The 18,410-nt window shown below is 42.1% G+C and overlaps 1 protein-coding gene across 11 annotated transcripts in view; it reads left to right on the forward strand.

Annotated features, from left to right (window-relative positions):
* Positions 1-18,410, forward strand: part of SORBS2 (sorbin and SH3 domain containing 2) — a 399,306-nt gene that overhangs the window by 284,764 nt on the left and 96,132 nt on the right. The gene's annotated exons all lie outside the window — the stretch shown is intronic.

Genomic DNA, 18,410 nt, shown 5'->3' on the forward strand with positions numbered 1-18,410 from the left:
CTGGTGAAGGTGTAATTCACCACTCAGATGAGGTACACCAGAGAAGTTTTTTTTAGTTTTTCAGCATTTTCTCATGTATCTACATTAAGAGACTTAATTAAAGCTTAATATCATTCTCAGCAGGGACTGTTCCAGGGATGCTATTAAACAAACTCTGTCACAGATGCAGAAGTGGCTAGAAGAACAAGCTAGGTCTAGCACAAGTCTTTTATAATATTTACTACAGTATTGCCCTTTAACAAATAATAATTAATGATTAACTAGTAAGACCCACAGGGTTTAGAATTACCCATCCCAATAATTTGTCATCTTCAGGCCTGGGACACAGGCAGTTTTTTAGCAAGGCAGAATGACCATTTTTTCTACATAGAATCACTGCCTCTCCACAGTAATGAAAAAAATGAGGTGTGAATGCCAACATTTTTCTGTTCCACGATTCAGGGCAAAACTGCTGGGTTTTGCAGGATTTGCCAGTATTTGGTAACTTGCCACACAAGTTCTAAAAATATGATTTTCTTTGCCGTCACATCCATATGGGTATGAGGGAATTGCGGGAAATATTAGATGTTTGGCTTTGAATGCATCACTCTCACTGCTCTTTTTAGGTGACCCATATGCCCCAAGATTGTGGTGGCTATGTGGATATAGACTGGACTGTTGGATATATAGTAGCTCTCTTAAATTTGAGCATTAGGTTTCAACTTTGCTTGTTGGACTGAATGGGGTTAGGCTAGAAAGTGCTTGCTCTTAATAAGTAATAAGTATTAATTAGTACATTGAGTCACCAATACTTCACTGCATCTTCTGCTGATGCCTTATTGGTGATACTTGTAACAGTGTCAGGCTCTGACTTAGTGATTTTTATCCAAGTGAGTAAGTACAGTTTAGGTGACACCAAAAATGAAGAAACAAGTCAGGGACAATAAAGGAAATAGAGCCAGAGCTTTTACCAGCATCTGATATAGCTAAACTTAAGAATTGTAAGAGACAGGAAGGTGTTGAAAACTTTTATGAATTTTATAATCTATATCAAAAAATACCATCACACAGTGGAATATTTATCAGTGTGGACCATACAAATTATGCCCCTATACATTTTTCTTCTCACTGTTATATCGTAGTTGCTCACAACGTTAAATATCTAATGCATCATATATATTCATTTAGGTAAATTGAAGAGTCTCGCCTAAACTCTGTGTGCTCTTCAGACAATTAAAAAACATACTACACTGAATAGTCTGTATCCAAGTGATCCATAATAATGTTTGTCCAAAATAATCACAATTACCCATAATAACTCAACTGCTAAGCACAGTCAGAAAAGATGGACTTCGCAACATGTCCAAAATTTTAGAATTTGTTCTGGGGTTGTTGTTGTTGTTATACATGATGGGCTGACAAAGAATATCGGCATAAAAAGCAGTGTTCTCTTATATTGGTCTGATAATTCTACCTTCTTCCTTTTCTGCCTTCTCCTTGCTTCACTGTGTAGCGAGCATGGTCACATACTTGCTCCTCCAAAGCTTTTGATACGGTCTCCCACAGTATTCTTGCCAGCAAGTTAAAGAAGTATGGGCTGGATGAATGGACTATAAGGTGGATAGAAAGCTGGCTAGATCATCGGGCTCAACGGGTAGCGATCAACAGCTCCATGTCTAGTTGGCAGCCAGTTTCAAGCGGAGGGCCCCAAAGGTCGGTCCTGGGGCTGATTTTGTTCAATATCTTCATTAATGATCTGGAGGATGGCACTCTCAGCAAGTTTGCAGATGACACTAAACTGGAGGAGTGGTAGATACGCTGGAGGGTAGGGATAGGATACAAAGGGACCTAGACAAATTAGAGAATTGGGCCAAAAGAAACCTGATGAGGTTCAACAAGGACAAGTGCAGAGTCCTGCACTTCAGACAGAAGAATCCCATGCAACGCTACAGGCTGGGGACCGACTGGCTAAGCAGCAGTTCTGGAGAAAAGGACCTAGGGGTTACAGTGGACGAGAAGCTGGGTATGAGTCAACAGTGTGCCCTTGTTGCCAAGAAGGCTAACGGCATTTTGGGCTGTATAAGTAGGGGCATTGCCAGCAGATTGAGGGACGTGATCATTCCCCTCTATTTGACATTGGTGAGGCCTCATCTGGAGTACTGTGTCCAGTTTTGGGCCCCACACTACAAGAAGGATGTGGAAAAATTGGAAAGAATCCAGCAGAAGGCAACAAAAATGATTTGCGGGCTGGAACATATGACTTATGAGGAGAGGCTGAGGGAACTGGGATTGTTTAGTCTGCAGAAGAGAAGAATGAGGGGGGATTTGATAGCTGCTTTCAACTACCTGAAAGGGGGTTTCAAAGAGGATGGATCTAGACTGTTCTCAGTGATACCTGATGACAGAACAAGGAGTAATGGTCTCAAGAGGCAGTGGGGGAGGTTTAGGTTGGATATTAGAAAAAACTTTTTCACTAGGAGGGTGGTGAAGCACTGGAATGCGTTACCTAGGGAGGTGGTGGAATCTCCTTCCTTAGAGGTTTTTAAGGTCAGGCTTGACAAAGCCTTGGCTGGGATGATTTAGTTGGGAATTGGTCCTGCTTTGAGCAGGAGGTTGGACTAGATGACTTCCTGAGGTCCCTTCCAACCCTGATATTCAATGATTCTCCTGAGATTTTTATTAGATTAATACAATGGTTCACTAACTTTTTTGATCAGGCCCCTCTTCTTTGTGTCTATAGTTGTTTATGCCCTCCTTCCCCCCTCCCCCCAAGCATAGCCCCAGTGTGGTCAGCAGCACCACAGAAGTAAGGGAGGAAATGTGAAAAGTGACATTTGTCAATATCACTTTTCACAGAAGACTCAGCGTCCCATTGCCACCCTTACTTCTGCCCTACTGCTGTCACCCTGGGGCAGACAGCCAGAGCCCAGCCACCTCCAGGCTGCCTTCCAGTGAGGAATGGAGGGGTGGAGTAGGAGGAGAGCCCAGGCTGCCTCCAGGTGACAGGACTCCAGCTGTCAGCCTCTTGGCAGCGGGGCTCCAGCTGTCCCCTTTATTCCCGCCTCCCAGGTGTGCTTGATCCTTCTGCACGAGCCCCTGCCACCCAGGGCTGATAGCCAGAGTTCTTTATTTAAAAACAAAACAAAACAAAAAACCACACAGCTTGCACCTCTTTCGGAAGGCCCACCCCATTGTTTGAGAACTGCTGGACTAATAGATTAATGAATTCCAAAGTCAGAAGGGCCCGCTTGATCATCTCATCTGACCTCCTGTATAATACAGGCCATAGAACTTCTCCACAATAATTCTTAGAGCAGATCTTTTAGAAAAACATCCAATTTTGATGTAAAAATTGTCAGTGATGGAGAATCCTACCCATGGATTGTGTTATGCCTTTCTCAGTCAGATTTAAGAGCCCATTACTAAATATTTGTTCCACATGTACGTACTTACAGACTGTAATCAAGTCAACCCTTAACCTTCTCTTTGTTAAGCTAAATAGATGAGCTATAAGACATGTTTTCTAATCTTTTAATCATTCTTGTGGCTCTTCTCTGACCTCTCTCCAATTCATCAACATCTTTCCTGAATTGTCAGCACCAGAACTGGACACAGTATTCCAGCAGCTGTCACACCAGAGCCAAATACAGAGGTCAAATAACCTCTCTATTCCTGCTCAAGATCCCCTGTCTGTGCTTGCAAGATTTCATTAGCTCTTTTGGCCACAGTATCACATTGGGAGCTTGTGTTCCAGCTGATTATCCACCATGATCCACAGTTCTATTTCAGAGTCACTGTTTCACAGGATAGAGTCCCCCATTCCTGTAATTATGGCTTACATTCTTTATTCTTAGATTAATACATTTACATTTAGCCATATTAAAATGCATAATGTTTGCTTGCAACCAGTTTACCAAACAATCCAGATTACTCTCTACAGTGACCTGTGCTCTTCATTATTTATCACTTCCCCAAATTTTTGGGTGTGTAGTTGGACTCCGTAAACTGTGCAAGTTTCACCAGCTGTATATATGGTACTGCTGTAGAACTGAGGCAGAAGCCAATGTGAGGGTTAGTGTGATCAGTCCTGCTCCAGGATATGCTTTGGGAGGCAAGCTGACTCGGATTGCTATGGGAAATTGATGTTAAAAATATACTTATAAAACAATCTATTGGTAAAAGCTTGGCTGCATTAAAGTTAGTGACCAAACTCCCATTGACTTCAGTGGGGCTAGGATCTCACCCTATGCCTTTTACGACAAGACCTTATGGTGCTATTATAGTTCACAAGCAAGTGTCTGAGAGAGACAAAAAAACCATGCATATGCAGTGTAGCAACATCACTTTAAAAGTTTGATAGACTTGCGGGTTCTACGGGATTTTGAACCATAAAATGCACAAATTCCATCATACATACATAGCTCACAGGTGCCAACTTGAAAATGGCTTCTGATCAGATTAAGTCCACCTGACATGCTTTTGGAGCTTTGTGTGAGCGCTGGCAATGTTCAGAGCTACCACAGGAATTCTCATGAGGGAACACATCCTGTATAGCATTGCAAAATCCTACAGTTAGTCTTGTGCATGTGAAGGAGAGTGAAGTGGAGGTGGGCATGGGAGTGGGGTAGTCAACACTTCCTAAGTGATGCCAAATGAGAGAGATAATGTAGACTAAGTACGAATTACATGTGATGTCACATACTATGGAAAAGTATGATTGAGTGTAAATAAGAGACAGCCCCGTGTTGTCCAAGAGTGATGCACAACAGCTTTGCTGTAAGCCAGAATATATCAAAGTTTTCTTGTTATGTTTGGGCTTTTATTCACACTTCATTTCAAGGCTCATTTGGTAGAATTTAAGAGCAAGCAGAAGTGTGGTATGACTCACTGAATGACATTTTATAAACACACCTACTCAGAGATATATAGCATGTAACAAGTGAAGCATTCCAGGTGGTTAGTATTGTTTTTTACATTCCTTACTGCCTTCGTCTGGTAGAATGTTTTGAAAGATACTGCTGCTCCATAAGGTACTGACAAAAAATCTAAGGGGAAAAATTGTCTATTCCATCTTAATAGGGAACTCAGGATTTCTGAAGATCTGACCTTTGGCGAGAAAGTACATTACTTATGTCCAAACTGTTTACAGGCTAAAGGAGAGCAGCAGAGGGAGGCAGCAAATCGGGGTTGGTGGTTAAGCATTGAGAAACATTGCTCCAGATTGACAAAGTGTTATGAGTCTCTCACCTGTGAGGTAGGAATGTGAAAAGTATATTCTTGAAGTTCTCATTTTGTGCCTCGGTCCCTCATTGTTCTGCAACTGGTTCAAAAGACTTAAGTGCGTAGAGTATGGTCTGCAAAACTGAGTCTGCAAAAACAAGTTGTCTTATTTGTTTGAATCCCATGGATATCTAATCCCAGTGTATAGCTACATGCTTAGTACCAATGTCATGGTAGAATAAAAACTCTTGTGCCCTTTTTTTTCTGGTGAAAACATTTCAAAGCGTTATGTAAGTAAGTCTTTTGCATAGGAAAATGAACTTGGAATTCCTAAAAATGTTTCTATATAATTTCAGAAAATGGAGACGTTAATATTTGTTAACCACTGACAAAGTAGCAAGCACTGTACAAGACAAGATAGACAGACAGACACACTGTAAGCCTGTAATCTCTTTGGGAGAGGGACTAAGCAAAAAACAAAGGTAGAGTTATAGTATTTTACTATTTTACAGCTGAGGGAAAAGCAGAGTAACAGGACGTCAGGGCTGTCAACCTTAGCAGAGCACTGGAGACAAGGATGGAATTTTACTGTAGTTTATTTGTTCAGGAAAGCACATCTTAAACCTGTCTTATAATTTCGGATAGAGTATTCTTTTTAAACTATATATGCAGCTAAGTTAACAAGCACAATGAGATCAAATGCTGTGGCCAACATCATACAATAAACCATTGGCTCAGCTAGAATTATGATCTAGACTCCCAATCCGTTGCTCTTGCTAATAAACTATATAGCCACAGGTTCCAGAGCACATAATTGCTTCGCTGATATTTTAGTATATTTATTTGGGTCCTTGTCATTGCAGTAGTGTTATTGGTAACTATGAAATGCAGATTTGGTGAACATTGTTGCTGCCTGTAAAGGTTATGATTAAATAGATAATACCATCTGTCCCTCTCCTGGAAAGGGCGTTAGATGATGACTATAGCATTTTGTGTAATTTTTATGTTGCAGCACAGGGAAGTATAATTTTCAGTTTTATACTGATTTACATTGACTTACATTTTTGTAGACATAGTTGATGACAAGGCTAGACAGCCAGAAAAGGTTTGGTACTAACCAAAGGCATAGGACAAATAGAGTGAAGGTGAAATATTAGCTTAAGCAGTGCTACTTCCCCAAAGGCCCTTATTCTACATAGTTACTGGGCAAGCAAAGGAGTGCTACACCCACAAGTAAAAGAAGAAAATAAAAGGATCTCAAACGTAATATTTTGGGAGGGTGGGGGGGAGTCAGCAAGGTGAATCTGTGCATGGACAAAGGTATGAATATGTGCGTGTGTATGCAAGTATGTATAAGGGTATGTGAGTATACATGTCCGGGGAGGAAGTATAAGGGTACATGTGTGCATACATGCATGGAGGGCATGTGGGGAGTGCATGCATGCCAACAGTTTGCATATATATGTGTACATATGCATGGAGGTGTTCATAAACTATGCGTGTGCGCGCGCGGGCATTGTTTCTATCTTTCTGGGCAGCCACTTTCCTTTGTCTTAGTTGTATATGTGGTTACCCTTTTCTTTGTGTTGTTTGGCCCCATCAGGCCTCCCTTTGTGAAGTGCAGAGACATAGCAGATTTACAACCTGAGGGCCCTTACCACAATGTAATGTGAACATGGGTTAGACAAATTCAGGCTGGAAATAAGGTGAACATTTTTAACAGTAGGCATAATTAGCCATTGGAACAACCTAGGGTGGATTCCTCATCCCTTCAGGTCTTTAAATCAAAATCCTGTATATCTATGATACTTATCTGGCCCCATCACTTCACAATCCTTAATGTATTTCTCCTCACAGCTCCCTGGTAAGGTAGGGAAGTGCTTCTGTCCCTATCTTACTGAGGCACAACAAGAATAAGTGACTCGCCCAAGATCACACAGGAAGTCTCTGGTCAAGTAAGGAGCTGAGCCCAGGTTTTCTGAGGTCCACCCACTTCACCGTCCTTCCTCTTATAAGAAAATTGTCTTTCTAAAAGATAAGCTATAGCTTATCCAGAAGTTATGGTCTTGATGCAGAAACTATTGGGCAAAATTCTATGGCCTCTGTTATGTAGGAAGTTAAATTAGATGATCATAGTGGTCCTTTCTGGCCTTAAAATCTGTGAATCTATGGCTCAAAAATAAATAAATTTTTATTTGGATTTTTAAAAGATATATTCTTTAAAGGAGTTTTATTTCCCTGCAGGTGTTTAGTTTAAGTTTTAACTCAGCAAAGTAAATGATAAGAAGGGAGGAGAAGGATGGAGGCAACTGATAGTTCATCTGCTCTGGAGCAGCTTTCCTAAAAGGGCCATACATCTGTGAGCCCTGACAAAGACAGCTAGCAGCCTTCAGAGTTCTAAAATCTTGGCTTATCACAGGCTCCAAGCAGCAGTGCTCAAAAAGTTCAGTAGTAGCTGTTTGTGGGATTGATGCTGTCTGATGCAAGCCAAAGAGCTACCTAAGGGCCACTTTGGGGACAAAAATCAGATGCTGGATGAAGCTCATCTTCAGGGCTGAAATAAGGCAAATGTAGAGACCCAAAGCCTAAACTATTTTTTACATGTTTCGTTTTCTTTTATTTGGTCTGCATTTTCCCTCATCATTTGGAAAACCTGATAAAACACCACAGTTCAAGAAGTGCACATCTAACATCTCAGCTACATTATTCATCAGACCATGTGCATCTAGAATAGAGTTCCAAAGAAACAACAGGCTGAAATTCCTGTAACTCTCAACCATCTCAGCAATTTAACAGTATATGGCATCACGCATAGAAAGCATCACAAATCCTTTTGTATGAGAGAGATGAAGGGAAGTTGGAGAGTGACACAAAGAATGTCGCACAATGGAGGAGAGTGTTTCATTTATTTAAACATTTATTGAGACTCCTGGAAGTGAATACTTGCAAGAAATTGAATTACAATTCCATGCTAAACTACTGGCTTCAGTGTTGTGGCACACTCAACTAGCCCAGAAGGATGCTTTGTGACTAAACTGGGACTTTCGGATGATACAAGGTCCTCAGAGAAGATTTAACATTTTAAAAGTTTTCTTTAGCATCATGTCTTAACAGGCTGACAAAGCCCATGCTCTGTATAATAGAGCTAGTCAGAAAACGAGTATCTTTCCTGTGGAAAATTACAATTATTTAGCCAAAAATTGAAAATGGAAATATTTTGCTTTGGAAATGCTGCTGTAGTGATTTATGAGAGCTGTGGTTTGAGTGCGTCATGCTCCCAATCTCCTCTGTAGGCTGGTAAATGGTAAGACTGTATTTCTCCTGATGCACCATAATCTCCCCATCCTGGAGGAGGAAACGGGTGCAGCGTTTGGAGTCCCTGGCCATGGTGCATCATAGGAGATGTAGTCAGCTGATCTGTAACTCTTATGAGGCACTGCAGCAGCAATTCCAAATCAGAATAGCTCAGGTTTTGGACAAATTTTTAATTACAAAAATCAATGGAAATCAAACATTTTTTGCCCCAAAAAATCAGTTTGGTTAAAAACCCAATTTTTTGTTGAAAACAAATTTTAACAGAAAATTTTCTACCAGTCCTAAGGTATAAATTTTACACTGGGTGTCAGGATCACGCAAACAATATTTCACTATTATTGCAGTAGCAATTTGGCGGGGAACAACTGGCAGTTTCACACAGCTCTGACTACTGCTCCTGAATATGATTAGATGTTTCATGTGTAGAGAATGATCCCTTCATGCATGACAATAATAGTAATTCCTAGCTTTTATGTAGTGCTTGTCATGAGTAGATCTCCAATCGCTTCACAATCAGTAATTTTTAAGAATTCCGATTTCAGTAAAGTAGATTAAAATAACTGTTTTATTACAATTAAACCGCCAATCAGATTTTGCTTTTTAAGATGCATTTAACTGCAGATGGCAACACTTACCTTGATGTTTACCAGCAATTCTGCAAAAATCATTCAAATGTAATGTCTCTCCAAAGTTTTCAAAATTGGATGCCTAAAATCATATTTAGATCTCTAAATAACTGACTTGATTTTCAGAGGTGCTTAGCACACACAATTCTCATTTAGTTTAGGTGTTTAAATATGGATTTAGGAGCCTATCTTTCAGCAGTCAAGTTTGGAAATTTTGGCCTCAGCTTTTAACAATTAAAAATTAAGAGGTATTTTTACCCATTTGTAAGAGTAGGGGTATAACTTGATTGCTGTGTACTATCCTGTTCTACATATTAACAGAATGAGTTCATTTACTTATCTTTGAGTCTTCTCATTTGTGTCTTGACTGTTGAAGCAAGGCCAGCAATTTGGTGTCATTATTAAACTTGCACCATTCACAAAAGCTCATTTTGAAATACCAGGTGACTGTTTTCAAAGAGTATACTGTAGTTGTCATCTGCCTATTTTATATTAATTATAGAAATGCTATGGATTTCATGCCTGACATTTTGCTATCTATTACTCTTATAGAGGTAATCTGCTGTAGCCATTTAGAGTGAACACATGAAAACAAACGTAAAAAACACTTTATTTGGGACTTTTAATTGGAAGGGGGAGGAGTATGTTGACATTTCTTTTTCTTTCACAAGTAACAGTAGTGTGAAGATCACATTTAGTAGCGCCACAACCCGTGATATCTCGTTCTGCTCACACACGGTTTTTCAACATCTATAACTTACATATTCAAAATACCTGCCCATTGATAGACCCAACTGAACTTCTTCTTGTACTTCTTGGATATGGCCATAATGGGCCAGATCCATAGTCCAAATCAATAAATCAGTATTTACAAATTTCCTGAAGTATTGTCTTCAACATAGTACTTTTGGGAGTGTGTCCACAAGCTATGAAGGATCAGAAAAAGATCACCATGTGCTCTGGGTAGGTAGTAATCTGGGTAGTTAGAATACTTACAGTTTACCAACACTCTGTGTTGAGGGTATTCCTGACTTTTAGAAATTCTTTGGTCCATCTTCAAAAATAATAGTTTTTTATATCAGCTGAGACACATTTTAAAAGGAAGGGTAATGGCTATCCCTACTACATGAACTCTAGTACTGATCAGAACATTAATGTTTTCATTCACAGAGTTGAGAAATTTCACAATGGGAGCATTCACTAAAGAGCAGTGCTTAGAATTCAAAGACTCCTTCTGCACCCAGTAGTGTTAGATTGACACCATTATGTTCTTTGATAGCACAGTCATATTTACATTTTTGTTTCATGAAATCTATGATCATTTGTCAGACAATTTAACTCTTTGGGTCCGATTTCATCTTCTCTCTGGATGCACCCTGAATGTCTTTCCCTGTGTTGTCCACCTATGACCTCTCCTTTTCTCAGGCATGCTTGTAGTGATCCCAGCTAAGAGTCAGAAGACTCACTAGATTGATTAGTACCCAAGTTGCCTTTATCGCCTATACGGTAATGTAGACCTTTTAGCTCACAAAGACATTTAACCATTTCTTCTGCTTTAGCTGCTTAGAGAACACCTAATCTCATGGACCTTAGGGCTCCCTATTTTCAGGGCCTTAAGATTTATTATTTCTTCTATCTAAATTTTCTGAAGGGTATTGAATTGACCTGCCTGATATTCATCAGCACTAATGATAGATCTGTCTTTCCATTATTACCTGTGTATCCAACAGTGTATGGAGAAAGTTATGTAAACAGATTAATGAAACCATTATATATCTTAAACACCTGAAATTTTTCTGCTATGTAACATATTGTTTAGGTTTGCTTGTGAATGTTTTTATTGGGATAGGGTGTTAATATCGATTAATCTTCACAATTGCCCTAGCTATTCTTTTGGCTGTCTTTTTTTTTTTTGAGAGAGAGACAGTTTCATTGATAAATCAATCATCTCTAAAAATCAAGTTTCTCTTTACAGTCACTCAGCAAGCCATGGACTTTCTATATAGGAAACTTTCTGTTTTAGAAAGAATTTTGATTTCATTTTAGAGTGTAGCCCTGAAATACCGCTCAGAATAAGCTATGATTCTGAACTTAATATGATGCAGTGCTCCACTATCATAACTCCTTAGCTTTGTATGTACCATTAATCCAATAATGCCAAATGATTTTTTCATTTGGAACAAGTAAATTCTATTAATCTGTTAAGGAATCTGTTCTGTAACCTTCACTCATAGGAGTGGTTCTGTTTACTTTAGTAGGACTGCTCATGTAAGTCCTTCCCAGGGGGAATAAGGGTTCTTCTTCAAGTAGTGTCCCTATGGGTGCTTCACTGTAGGTGTATCGGTGCCCCTGCATTTTTAATCGGAGAATTTTGGTAGCAATGTCTCTTCCGCCCGCATATGTGCCCTCCCTCCCTCGTGGTCTGCCTCGAGGCTATCTAGCACTGCATAGGCGATCCACCCTCAGTTCCTTCTCAACTGCCCTTGGCCTGAGACGGAGCGAATATCAGTCCAGTTTACTCACTTTATATTTGGATAGTGTTAGTTTATAGCTCTTTTAGTGTTTCCATTCTTTGTTACAGTAGCTTTAAAGTTTCTGTTCCTCAATTAAAAAAAAAATCTTTTGACCCATTTTCCCACCTTTGTTGTGGGATTGCCCCCCTAGGGGCATGCCGGTTCTCCTGGTTTTAAAAGGAGCTTCTCCTGCAGGGAGGCAACTCCTGTGATGGACGGACACTCTCGCTGCATCCAGTGCCTCAGAGAGGGACACATCCCACAGAAGTGCACTTCTGCCAACAGCTGAAAGATAGATCCCTGGACAGCTGGGTGCTAAAGCTGAAACTCCTCAGGGAGGGTGCTCTTAAATGGGCATCTGACCCTGGTTCTGATCTGCATCCTGGAGAAGACTCGTCCCCAGACCCATCAACCTCCAGAGAGGGAGAACTGCAGAGAAAGTCAGCTGACTCCCCCCACAGAGCATCCAGGAAAAGGGCTGCAAGCCCCCAAACAGAGCTCCCGACTAGCCAGAGGAGATCCCTGGCATGTTGGGTCACTGCAGCACCGATGGCTCTAGGGCTCAGGACCCTAAAGAAACAGAGAGCCCTGGGTGCGAGCTCTGCCACAGTGCCTAAAGACCTGAGGTGCAAAGGCTCTGAAGCAGCATCACCACCTGCTAGAGACAAGAATAGAGACGGTACCAACTCTACTAAATCAGCACCCACAAAAACATCCTTGGCACTGAGTGCTTCAAAGCAGCCCTTGTTGGAACATGCCTCCCATAAAAAAAGATCAGTGCTGATGAGTTAGCACCGGCAATCACTAACAGCACCAAGCGCAACAGCGGTACTGCAGGAGTTCCTGCTTCTCTAGGGACGTTATGATCACAGAGGAACTAGAATCCCTGCTACTCAGTACCGGAGCTCCAGCACCAAGCATGTCTCATTCCCCAGCATTACCATCAGCAGCAGGGAGCTCGCCTCCAGCGATGCTGTCAGCCCCACCCTATTCCAGCGGGGAGTCAGACAGTGACCAGGATGACAGTTTCTCTCTGGTGTTACATCACAACCTGCCATTATGGCATCTGGGACCTCCTCAGCTACACCGATGCTCCGATCCCCAGTCTTCCCAGTATGGTCATCCATGGGTGCCACACCCATGCCCTTCACCAGTGGCCATACTGGGATCAGTGAGCAGCCTATGGGCCCCATACTTCTCACTCTTCTAGTGTCTCCCACAGGGAGCCCACCAGACATTCTCCTATGGCCTCTGTATCCAGAGCCCCAGGAAGACACTTTCAAGGAGCAGGAGGCCAGACCAGAGGTGGAAATCACTCCACTGACTAACATCTCCTCCTCACTGGATGACGTGGTGATGCTACCTCCTCCATCACTAGCTGATGATTTCAGGCATTTCCAATATCTCACTAAGGGGGTGGCTGATGCTCTGCAAATTCTCCTGAAGGAGGTGAAAGATTCCCACCATAATTTGCTGGACATAATACACACCATTTCCTCCTTTGAGAATTGTCCTCCTAATCAATAAAGCACTTTTAGACCCTGCCAAGGTTATCTGGCAGACACCAGCTTCTATTCCACCAACATGTAAAAGGGTTAATAAAAAGTGCTGTGAAGAAGGCAGACTTTCTCTTCACACACTCTCCACCTAACTCTATCATAGTGAATGCTGTTAACACGTGAGAAAACACCATCAAACCAAATTGACCCCCTATGATAGGAGATTGGAAAAGGCTTGACCTGTCTGGGAGAAAGGCATACTTGTCTGCGACTTACAGTTCAGTTGTCAAACTACCAAGCTCTAATGGCCAAATATGCCAATATGAAATGCAGCAAACTCAATGCCTTAATTGACTACTTGCCAGATATACAAAAAAAGCAACTGCAAGCCATTATCCAAGAGGGCCAGTTGGTAGCAAGAACAGTGCTACAAACCACACTGAATGCCACAGGCACAGCAGACTGCTCAGTTTCGACAGTGGTGATCATGAGACAGGCATCCTGGTTACATCTCTCAGGATTGACAAAGGAAGTGCAGTGACAAAGGTCCTAAACTCTTCATGGGTAAGACAAACGCATCACTCCACACTTTAAAGGATTCTGGAGCCACACTATGCTCTCTAGGAATCTACAAATCAGGACAGAAAAGGAAATTTAGTTCACAACAACCTCACAGATGGTAACCACCCCGGTTTCCCCTATCACGGTGGTATTATGAGCCACAGCGTAAAAGACCCATGATGCAAAAACAGAAATTGTCAACTTCCCAATCCTCAGCATCTCAACCATCCTCTTCAAAACATCAGTTTTGATGCTTTGGTCGAGGCCCTGAGCAACAACAGCTGCTACATACGGATCTTCTACAGCCCTTTGGAAGTCGCCTGACACTCTTCCACAGGAGTTGGGAAAAACATCACCTTCAACATATGGTTCTTGGAGAATATCTTCAAGGGCTATTCCATTCACTTTACATCTCTCTATCCTCCCGACCTTCCCTCCCCTCCTCCTTCAGGGACCCTTCTCACGAGAGACTATTATGGCAGGAAATAGATCACCTGTTATGCCTAGGGGCTATGGAACCAGTCACTACTCACCTCAGAGGCAAGGGTTTTTATTCCAGATATTTCATGATCCCCAAGAGAAATGGAGGTTGGCGACCCAGACTAGATTTAAGGGCACTAAACAGATACGTGAAGACGCAAATGTTCAAGATGGTCACACTAGCAGCCATTTTGCCATCTCTGGAGCAAGCCCTCAACCTACAAGATGCCTACTTCCACATTTCAATTTGACCATCCCACAGAAGGTTCCTCCGATTTACCTTTGGGCAGGACCATTATCAGTACAGAGTGCTCCCATTCAGCCTCTCTTCCACACCCACAGTATTTGCCAAGGTCCTCTCCATCATAGCGGCGCATCTATGAACATTAGGGATTATCCTTTGCCCATATCTGGACGACTGCCTTCTCATGGCTTGTTCTTTCAAAGATGCCCTGCGAGCCACCCAGAGGACCATGCATATATTTGCACAACTGGGTCTGCAGCTCAACACCTAGAAATCAACTTTGACGCCAGTACAGCATCTGGAATATATTGGGGCTGAATTCAACGCAGTACAAGCACGAGTGTTCCTCCCACTGTACAGATTCAACACCCTGACAAGTCAAGAGAGACAATCCAGGCCAGCCCACAACCACCAGCCAGGAATTGTCTCCAGCTTCTCGGGCACATGGTGGCATGCACATTTGTGACCCCACACACCAGATTTGTATATGAGATTTTACATATATGGCTCAGATCTGTCTACTTTCTAAACAAGGATGGGCTGAACAAGCCACTGTTGATGCCCTCCAGAGTCAAACACTCCCTGGATTGGTGGAAAGAACCATCCAACATCTGCACAGGCATCCCCCACCATCACTGATTCTAACAACTTATGCCTCATTTATAGGCTGAGGAACCCACCTAAACAACCGCACAGTCCAGGGCAAGTGGTACCACACAGAATCAGTCCTCCATATCAATCTTTAGGAACTAAGAACTGTCAGAAATGTCTGTGCACAGTTTCTCCCTCTCATCAGAGATACTCACACGAAAGTCATGAGACAATATAGCATGCATGTTTTACATAAATCACCAACCAAGGTGCCAGATCCTGCTCCCTTTGCATGGAAGCACTGAAACTTTGGAATTGGTGCATCTGCCACAATGTGCTCATTTCAGCCACTTACCTGCCAGGGATACAAAATGTGACCGCAGACAGTCTGAATCAGAATTTCTCTTATGACCAGAAATGGGAGTTGAACCCAGCAGCGCTTCATAGCGATTAACCTATGGGGAACCTTGACAATAGACCTGTTTGCTACTTACCAGAACAAGAAACGTCTCCACTACTGTTCCAGAGTTGGACTGAGGAAACAGTTTCTAGGGGAAGCTTTCATCTTTCCATGGGGCAGGGAGATGCTCTATACCTTTCCTCCATTCCCTCTGATATCAAAGGTCCTATTAAAGATACAGCAAGAGAGAGCAAAAGACAGACTGATTGCTCCCTCCTGGCCAAGACAAGTGTGGTACCCACACCTTGTGGTACCCATACCTTGCACAGGTGGCAGTATGTCCTCCAATTCCTCTTTGACCCATTCCTCACCGCTCTACCAAAATGACGGATGGATCCTTCAACCCAACCTACCTACAACCTATCCCAACCTCTGGTTCCAGGTTTGGCTTCTTCATGGTTTCAGCACTTAGAGAGCAAATGCTCCAAGGAGGTGAAAGAGGTGTTACTGCACAGTAGGAAATTGCTTTGTTGTACTTGCCTGCAGAAGTGAAAATTCCAAAATTGGTGCAATTCCAAACCAGTGGCTCTGACATCTTCCTCCCTCCCTTTGATCCTAGACACTATTCTAGACCTCAGAAGGACTGGTGTCTCTTACCTCACTTAAAGTACATCTAGCAGCCTTAACAGCCTTCCACTATCAGGTGGACAGATGCTCAGTGTTTGCCCATCCAACAACAGATGCATTAAGAGAATGTTAAACCTCTTCCCACACATTAGACCACCCACACCAACGTGGGACCTCAGTCTGGTTCTAAGAACCTTAACTAGACCATCCTTTGAACCTGTGGTCACTTGCTCCCTTCCACACCTGTCCATGAAGACAGCATTTCTAATGGCTATTACCTCTGTATGATGAATAGACAAGAAGCAATGGGCTTAAATTGCAGCAAAGGTGGTTTAGGTTGGACATTAGGAAAAAATTCCTAACTGTCAGGGTGGTTAAACACTGGAATGAATTGTCTAGATAGGTTGTGGAAGCTCCATCATTGAAGATTTTTAAGGGCAGGTTAGACAAACTCCTGTCAGAGGTGGTCTAGATAATAATTAATCCTGCCAAGAGATCAAGGGACTGGACTAGATGACCTCTTGAGGTCTCCTCTAGTCCTATGATTCTGTGATTCTATTAATAGGAGAAATAGCGGCACTGATGGCATACCCACCGTTCATGGCCTTTTTTTAAAGACAAAGTCACCCTGAGACCAAAACCGAAATTCCTCCCCAAGATAACCTTATCCTTCCATATGAACCAACTCATTCACCTCCCTACCTTTTTCCCAAAACCACATTGGGACAACAGGGAGGCAATTCTTCACATGCTTGACGTTGGGAGAACCCTAGCATTCTATTTGGACAGGACTAAGGACTTTAGCAAGTCCCCTAAACTCTTCCTTTCGTTCTCAGAAAAATCCAAAGGCTCCACAATATTAGCTCAAAGACTCTCCAAATGAGTCTCCAGTTGCATTAATATCAGTTACCATGAGTGTAACCTACTGCCCCCATCAGTAATCTGCATGCACTCTGAGATCCATTTCTACTCCAGTCATATTTGTTAACGATGTCCCCATCTCAGAAATCTGCAGGGCAGCAACTTGGGCCACTGTCCAAACTTTCGCAGAACACTATGCAATTACTCGAGACTCTGCCTCTGATGCCAATTTCTGCTCCACAATACTATTGTCAATAACAGACTCCACTCCGAAGCCCCAGCCCTCCAGGGAGGCTACTGCTGTGGAGTGACCAACAGTAAAGCAACCAAAGGGATACTACTACTCAAAGAAGAAGTTACTCACTTTGTGCAGTAATGATGGTTCTTCGAGATGTGTGTCTCTATGGGTGCTCCACAAACCGCCTCCTCCCCTCTACTTCGGAGTTCTTGACAAGGCACTCTGCGGTGGAGAAGGAACTGAGGGCGGTTTGCCCGCACAGCACTAGTGAGCCTCAGGGCAGACCACGAAGGAGGGAGGGTGCATGTGCGGGCCGAACGGACACTGCTACCAAAATTCTCCAGTGAGAGGTGCAGGGGCACAGATACATCTACAGTGGAGCACCCGTAGGGACACATCTCTTGAAGAACTATTGTTACTGTACAAAGTGCGTAACTTCCTCTTTTAAAACTGGACATTTAATGAACTCTCATAAGCAGCACAATCTGGGTTTTGTACCAAGTATGCTATAAAGGCTTTAAATGATATTTTCAGACTGGATTAAAAGGCCATTCAAATGCTCAGGAAAATCTGCCTGATTAAAACATTTTCAAAAGATGAGAGTTACAGATTCCTGTAAATAGGAAATAACTGTGGTATCTCTGACAACAGTGTGGTAACTGTTGATTATTTTTTAATGGTAATCAGTGTATGTATAATATTGTCCTAAAATTTATATCGTTTGGATATCCTTAGCATCTCTTCTCTAGAGTGATTCAGCAGCTCCTTAGCCCTCTGAGAAATGAAATCATTAGTGCTGAAAAAAGCAGCATTTTTTTAAAATGTTTCAGTTTGACATATAATATGTCACTAATTTATAGAAAACGTGTGGTTGGCAGACAGCCTGGAGAGGTATTGTATGCCTGCTTAACAAGGGGTTGTTGCCAGTATGATTTTCATGCACCTTTAATTGAGAGGGGAGAAACTGGTACAAAACGTGAGTTTCTGGACTAGTTCAAGCCCAATATGTTGTTTCTATTACCAATTGTCAGAAAACAAAGCTCATCAAGTGTGTGGCAAATTTTCAGAAGCACTGTCATTTAAAGATATTCCCTTGTTTTCTTAAGAACACCACCATTATAATTTTGAAGCCAACCAAGCAATATATTTGTTTTGATATTAAACCTCCCTATCCAACTCTCTTTCACCATCCCTCCTGCTTCATCTCACATTTAAACCAGATAATCTTAACAACTGGGCTCTTTTCCTTTATACAT

Source organism: Malaclemys terrapin, chromosome 5 (assembly GCF_027887155.1).
Source record: "Malaclemys terrapin pileata isolate rMalTer1 chromosome 5, rMalTer1.hap1, whole genome shotgun sequence".
Lineage (NCBI taxonomy): Eukaryota > Metazoa > Chordata > Testudines > Emydidae > Malaclemys > Malaclemys terrapin.